Raw genomic sequence first — 7,309 nt, 5'->3', positions numbered from 1 at the left:
ATCAGGCTCCCGGTGCATGGAGTCTGCTTCTCCCTCTGCCTGTGTCTCTGTGTGACTATCATAAATAAATAAAAAAATTTTAAAAAATTAAAAAAGAAAAAAAAGAATTTCACCACCAGGAAGCTCCCTATTAAATTGTCATTTGTTCCCACCTGGGGGCAGAGATGCTGTGGACTGGTGTGGGCAAGAGGACACATGGGACCCGCCCTGGCGCTGGCCCCCGGGCACACCTACTCCTGGCAGCGCGGGGGTCCATGGTGTTTCCAGGGGGGCCACCTGCCATGGACCAAACGGTTTTCCTCGGGAGTCTCCTCTTGGCCATCCTAGTCGGTCACCAAGACACACGCCCGTCCTAGGAGGCCGCCGAGCGGCTTCGCAAGGCCTGCCTCGTTTGGATGCACAGCGCCATGAATTTGTACCCACTGAGCCTCCAGCGCTGATATTTCAAAACCTACAGTACACTAAACGTGAAACTTTTGTTCAAATTTCAAGGATTTTGATAACCCAAGTGAATAGACACTGCCTATTGATTTTTCCCTTACAATGACTCTTGGATAACCTATTTTCTCATTTATTTTTAAAGACAGCTCATGAGATTTCATAGCAATTCCGCCCAACCTCCTAATATCAAAATCCCTCCTTGACCCTGAAAATTGTAATTCTGCTATAGATCACAGCTGCTGAATATTACCTTTTACTAAGCTGGTTAAATAAAATATGTCCAAATCACTAGATCCCACAAGCCGTGGCCTGAAAGCGTAATGATCCGGGGGCCGCGATCTGCAGCGCCGCCCGCCCGCCAGCCCCACGCTCTCGCCCGTGGCCGACACCAAAGTGTGGGAATCCAGAGTATCGGCTCGGGTCTGAGACTGAAGGAGGCGGAGAGGGGAAGGGGAGCTCTTCTGGTCTTCGGTGATTTTCTTGTAAAACTTTTACAAGGGAGAGTTGGGCTGTTTGAAGTGTTCTAGACAATCGACTGCCCTCTGAGTCTGTGGCAGGGTGGCGGGGGGGTTTCTCCGGAGCAGAGGAGGGGGCAGATTTGATGTGGGGCAAGTTCAGAACCTCCGAAGCCTTCCACGCTGGTGGGCCAGATGACCCTCACGACGTGGGGAGACACGCCGCGGGAAACATGAAAAGAACCTGGGAAGTCTCCTTCTGCCTCCAGCGGGCCGGGGCTCCTGCTCTGGCTGGAGAGGGACCCTGTGGAACTTAGGCCCCGGGGGCCGGTAGCCCCCCTGAGCCCCGGCACCTGCGTGCGCTGGAGCTCCCACCTGCGCTTCTTCCGCTGGAGCCCAAGGCCCCCCCAGATCTCGCAGCCTGCCACGCGGCCCAGAGCCTCCCTCCTTCCAGACTGACTTTTTCTCTTTCTCAGAAGAGTGAAGGACAGCACTGACCCAGGTTGGTTCCAGGGGAGTTTTAAATATTTCAAAGCCAACGCTTCGATCAAAAGTCATAACCTCTGGCTTTCAGATTGTCCTCTTGCCTTACGTGGGCAGCCCCCAAGTCCAATATGGTAATGCTTCCCGGAGCAGCTCACTCATTACAGGTGAACAGAGTCGGAAATAGGCCTTACTCGGCAGAATTGGGGCACCTCCCAGCAGTGGCCGCTGGAACCCGTTTGAAATGCAGGGGACAGGCGGGTCTTCTCAGGCCTTGGAGCTCTGCGGAGGCGCCCCCGCTGCCCGGGCTCTCCTGTGACCGCGGCACCCACCGCCTCCCCTGCGGGGCTGGCAGCCCGGCTCTGGCCCTTCATGGTCCTGGAGGAAAAGATGCGGGAAACCTGCTGACATCAGCACCTGGTGAGTCCGAGCGAGCAGGAGATGGTCCACGAAAGGGAAATTAATAAATAGCAGTGCATTCCCCTCCCCTTCACCCCCAAATCAGGAATCTGTCAGGAGGTCAAAAGAGCTAACACGTGTTACTGTCCTCTAAGCATACCTGATGCCAGGGATGACAAGCATGTGGCAGGAGGTCGCCTCCTTCCTCCCACGCTCCTGGCTGACATTGCTAATTGATGCTGGCTCTCTGGCGTCCTCAGAATCCTCTTCACCCCCACTTTCCCCGCGGCCTCTGATCCACAATAAGAGTGGATTTGGGGGATACGATCTACTTGCCCGGCCCACTATGTCCCCACGCCCCACACACATCCTGTGAGTGCCACCTTCTCTACCTGGAGGCCCTCCCAGCTCCTCCCCTGCGGGTCGGCCCCTGCTCCTTCCACCGCCCACTGGTCGCACATTTAATTCCCACGATGTGATCATCTCCCTGGGAAGGAGAGTCCCTAGAAAAACGCAGTGATACCAAGGTAAGCATTATTCCAAAGGGATTGACTCCACCTGTTACCCCTCCAAGGGGCTTTGGAGGCCCCATTGGGGATGCCACACCGTGAGTCCAGGACAGGTGAGAGAAATGGTGAGCGCGGTGGCCAAGGCCCCGGCACAGGAGCCAGGCTGCTGCCTTGCACACTAGCTATGTGAGTTCAAGCAAGTCCATCCACCTCCCCACATCCTAGTTCCCTTCCCTGCAAGTGAGGCCTGGCAAGGTTACCCTGGGTCAGGGTGGGGGTGTCGGGGTTGCATGAGAGAACCGTGTAAGGCACCCAGCTCTGAACCTGGACAGCGGTAAGTGCCCTGTAAATAGAAGCAGTTGTCACAGTTCTCCTGAGGCAACCAACCGAGGGCTGGCTCCGCCCTCAAGGCCTCCCGCCTTTTCATGAGACTGATGCCCACTGTCGGTTCTAGGCGGCTGCGGGCCCTGTGCCAGCCCCTGGGCTAGGAGTGCAAAGGGGGATGAGCAATTCTTGGCAGGAATTTAGAGCATCGGGAGCAGTAATGAGTTGAGGTCAGACCATGAGATCCAAATTCTGACCGTCCAAAGTAGACGTAGACACCGCCTCCAACCTCTGGCCCAGCTTGTAACTGGCTGCGTGCAAGGAGCCCTCCCTGGGGACAAGGTGAAGCAGAGCCCCCTACCCGATGGGCAGTGCCACCTGCCTCCGGGGAGAATGCAAGCTTCAGGGCAATAAATTTTCGCTCTTGTTACCACCTCCCCATTCTCTTCCATGGCTCCCTCTTGATCTTGCCCCTGTCCGCTGACAACAAGATATGGTTGGCATTTGGTTGGGGATTTAAAACCAGGAGAGTTTCTCCCTCCCTTCAAGCTGGAAGCTCGTTCCCTGGCTCTCTGAGGCCTCTCGAAGCTGGGTACTTGATGAGTGCCAGGAGCCCAGCTCCCAAAACCGGAAGGGGCCTGCATTGTTGGACCAAAATAGCAAACGTGTAACATGAGTCTCTTCAGGGGCCCTCCGCGGGCTGGCAGCTTCCGGTGGGTGCTCGACACAGGCCAGCCCGTGGAAGCAGATCGGAGTGGCCCTCGCTGCACTTGAGAGAGCCCTTCTGTGTACATGACTGTTCTGTCCCTTAGCTAGATTAGCCCATGCCGCTGAAAATGGATCTGAGATATCCTTGGCTCAAAAACTTCTAGATGTCTGGGTCAAAGAAACCAGACCTGTGCACGTGACATGCCTGCTCCCTGAATGACTTAAATCTTCCCATCTGGAGTTTCCTTCCCATCAGTGTCCCAGAACAAGAGGCACCCCCACATCCAAAAGGACCCCTTCCCCATGGATGGCAGCCACACTCTCTCCCACTTGTGAGACCGGAATGCAGAGTTCCAGGATGTCACTTCTCCTCCCAGGAGAGGAGTTGGGTGGTGTTTGTTGGGTGGTGCCCAACTGATTACTTGTCAACTCCCCAAAAACAGTTGGAAGAAACAATGCACCGAGAAAAGCAGTTCTGGGAGAAGAATAAGAGGCTGGTTCGACGTAGGTCTTGGGTGAGGGTAGGTGGCCTGTGGGGGAGCCTTTGAGCAGACCTGCTGGGGGTTTTTTTAAAGGCTCCCCTGCAATCCCTCTTAATGAAGCTGTTGTCCAAGTCCCTTGGAGGGCCATATGCTCCAAAGTAGTAGCAAGTGTCCCATTACTGTAAACGGCTTTTTATTTTTAAACTAATGCTATATTTGGAAAGCAGTAATCCTGGGGAAATGATACTGGGACTAATGGGGAACATATTACCTTTCATGTGTTTTCTTCATGTTTAAGGGTTCTTTGTTATTATCTGAGTAGCAAGGCTCTGCATACACTCTTGGGCAAAAAATCAAAATAAGCCTTAAAGCAATAATATTTTAATAAGCATCAAATGTCTTCAATGAGATAAAAGTATTAGATGGTTTTTTGATATTGGGCTTTAGTTAAAACCTCATTAAAAAAAAAAGAAAATTTCTCAGATGTAGTGGGGTGGGGGAGCAGTGATGTATTTTTGAATTCAGGTGGAGAGAAAGGTCCGGTTCAGGTCAATTATGCTAATTAAATGCCACAAACGACTGGAATTGCCAGCAAATGGATGTTATTATTTGTTGCCTTCCTTGTTTTCCATTGATCAAAAGCAGCATCTAATGATGCTGGAGCCTCCAGAAGCTTGAAGCTCCAGCCCGAATCCACATCGATGCTGGGGCGCTGATCCCAGCCCTGGGGTAGCAGGACGGGGCTCCTGTCCCACCCCCCACCCCACCCCCTGCGCCCCTCGGCTGGGGTGAGGCTCCCTACAGCCCAGGCTGCTGGCCCGTCGCTGAGACTCCCGTTCTCCTGGTCGGTGAGCGTCTGGTCCTGCATCCCGTCCTGTTCCCAGCCCCAACTGGGAAGTGCTGAGGAGCCCAAGTTCCGAAACAAAACTGGGTCTTTCATTTCTTCACCCGTGGCCAAGGAATGAGCTAGACTCAGGGGCTCTTTAGAACTGAAAGGAGCTTGGAGATCCTCCAATTGGTTTTATAAAATCAGGAAACTGAGGCTCAAAGGGGGGAAGTGACCTGCCCAAGGCCACCCAGCGTGCTGATTGCTGAGCCAAGAACAGAACAGCAGTTTGCTGACTTTCGGTCCCGTGCCCACGGGCTCCCTTCTCCAATATTACAAAACAGAACTTCACCTTTCCTCCCCTGGCTCCTCACAGCGAGCATCACCCCACCCCCGGGCTCTCTCTTGCAGTTTCACATCAAATCTCGGTTGGGTGACGTCAGCACAAACCAGCAAGCCTCCAGGTTTGGAATCGGGCCAGGCGTAGCATGACTTGGGTCTGTCTTCTGTCTTCTCCCCCCAGTTGACCTAAAATGGAGTCAGATTTCAGTTGCAAGATGAAGTGCACTTGACTTTGGATAGAAGAGACATCAAAGGGGTCGTGGGAATCAGTGGTTTGAGGCTGATGCGGGGACTCCACCATGCTGGCTTTGTCCCTTGGGTGAGAGGAGAAACCGCACTCCGATCGGTGGCTCTGTCATTGCCACCTCCAGGAGAATGAGGGTCTCAGAGAAAGTTTGCTGCTGGAAGAGTCAAAGAGATCAAGAAGCTGAAGGTGGAAGGTTTGGAACAGGGACGGTTGAAAATGTCAAAAACACCTCTGTCACTCCTTTGCTGGCTTACTGAGCTGGGCCCTGAAGGCAACTCTGTTGACTTCCAGGTGTCGGTGAGGGGACCCCACCTGGTACTTCTACATCAGAGCCGCTGGCCATCATGGAGAGTGCGCCACCCTGGGCCTCAGACATCCTGGGTCCTGCTGCTGCTCCACCCCAGCCACAGGCCCCTGCGCAAGCTGCTCTCTCTGGGTCTCAGTCTACTGATCTGCAAAATGGGAGGGCTCGGCCTGCAAGGCTGTGAGCAGAATGGCTCCCCGGGAGCAGCTGCTGGTCTTGGGGACACAGGACAAGCAGCTCTGTCATCGCCACGTCCCTAGGGATGTGTAGGTAATTCCCAGCCACAGATAATCCTGAAGTCACATTTGGGGGCTTTGCAGGGGCTTTGTGGAGTTTAGGTTTTGTCTTCCAAATAGCAGGGTCAGAACAGATACCCAAATTCGGTTTGTCTCAGGGGCATCAAGAAATTAAGCCATGTGAGGATGGCAGTAGAGAAGGTGGCAGACGTGGGGGCGCAGCAGGGAGTGCCCAGCCTGGGCCACGACAAGGTCTGAGGCTGAAGTCACACAGCATGAAGAGACCAAGTCCGTGTGGTGCTAAGGCTCAGGCGTGCGGTTGAGCAACCTGACCATGGCACTGAGTGCTTCTTCCTCGGCCAGGGGCTGGCTCTTTCGCTGTCCCCGTGGCCACTGAAGCAGCGCTGCCCCGGGCAGGACAAACCCAAGAGGGCTGGGCAAAGCCTCCAAAGCCAGAACCCCTCCTTGCCCTGTCCATTCTGCTCTCAGTGAGGCCCACTTAGGGGACCCAAGCCCCAAGGAGGCCCTGGCCTAGCCTGGGGTTTTCCTAGAGTCAGAGCCAGAGCCCCCCCCAAACAGCTGCTGGGAGCCCCAGGGACCTGGGAGCTGAGCCTCCTGCATAGACAGGCTGAGCGAACACCAGGATATGGTACCCACTGGAGTCACTGAAAAATAAAAAGTGCTTATAAAATTGCACAAGGTTATGTCATATATGTTGTAAAGATTACAGCTGGGAACAATCCCATAGTGTAGATTTTCTTTCCTCAACTAGTTTGTATTTAATGCGTCCAATATTTTGTTAAAACCACCTGTAGACGCCCATCTCATAGCAACATGCAGCCGGAAGGGTGGGAGCAGGGAGGGGCTCAGCACCCCTTTGGCCCCCCACCAGGTGACAGCGAGTTGAAACGAGCTTCCAGGGCAGGGATGGGGGCAGAGGACGGAAGACCCCGAGGGGCAGGCCGGGCGAGGACGAGCAGGCCCCTGACCCCCGGGAGCTCCTCTGCTTCCAGGCGTCAGGCAGAGGCCCAGTCTCCAGCGTCAGGCAGATCCCGGCTAAATCCCAACTCGGCCTCACGAGCCAGGCCCTTCAGATGGCTCCCGTGGTGTCCCCGAGCCTCACTTCAGGGACTGCGACACAGGGAGGCTGGAAACTCCGACTTTGGAAGACTGTCACCGGGATTTGCAGGATCCTTATGACCCTCGGTTACTTCGGGCGCCCGCTGTTGGACGCACACCCCGTCCTCCCTGGGGGGCTGCTTGCTGGTCACTACCCGGCTCACCCCAAAGTGAGGGGCCACAGGCAGCCCCCCCAGTCGCGGTGCAAGGCTGGCTCTGATGTGACCCTTTTCCTCGGTCACAGGTCGGGGAGGGAGCCGGAGCCCTGTCTTGGGAATATGAAGAGCAGCCATGGGAGGAAGGAGCCAAAGACTCATGGATTTCGTCACGAGGTGTTTATTGAGCACCTACTACGGACCAGACACAGAGAACCGAACAGGGTAAGTCAGTTCCCAGGTGGGACTTTCAGTCTGGTGGGGGGGGGCGGGGAGACG

This window comes from Canis aureus, chromosome 29 (genome assembly GCF_053574225.1).
Source record: "Canis aureus isolate CA01 chromosome 29, VMU_Caureus_v.1.0, whole genome shotgun sequence".
NCBI classification, from domain to species: domain Eukaryota; kingdom Metazoa; phylum Chordata; class Mammalia; order Carnivora; family Canidae; genus Canis; species Canis aureus.
The sequence above is the reverse complement of the archived record's forward strand: the minus strand, read 5'-3'. Positions refer to the sequence as shown.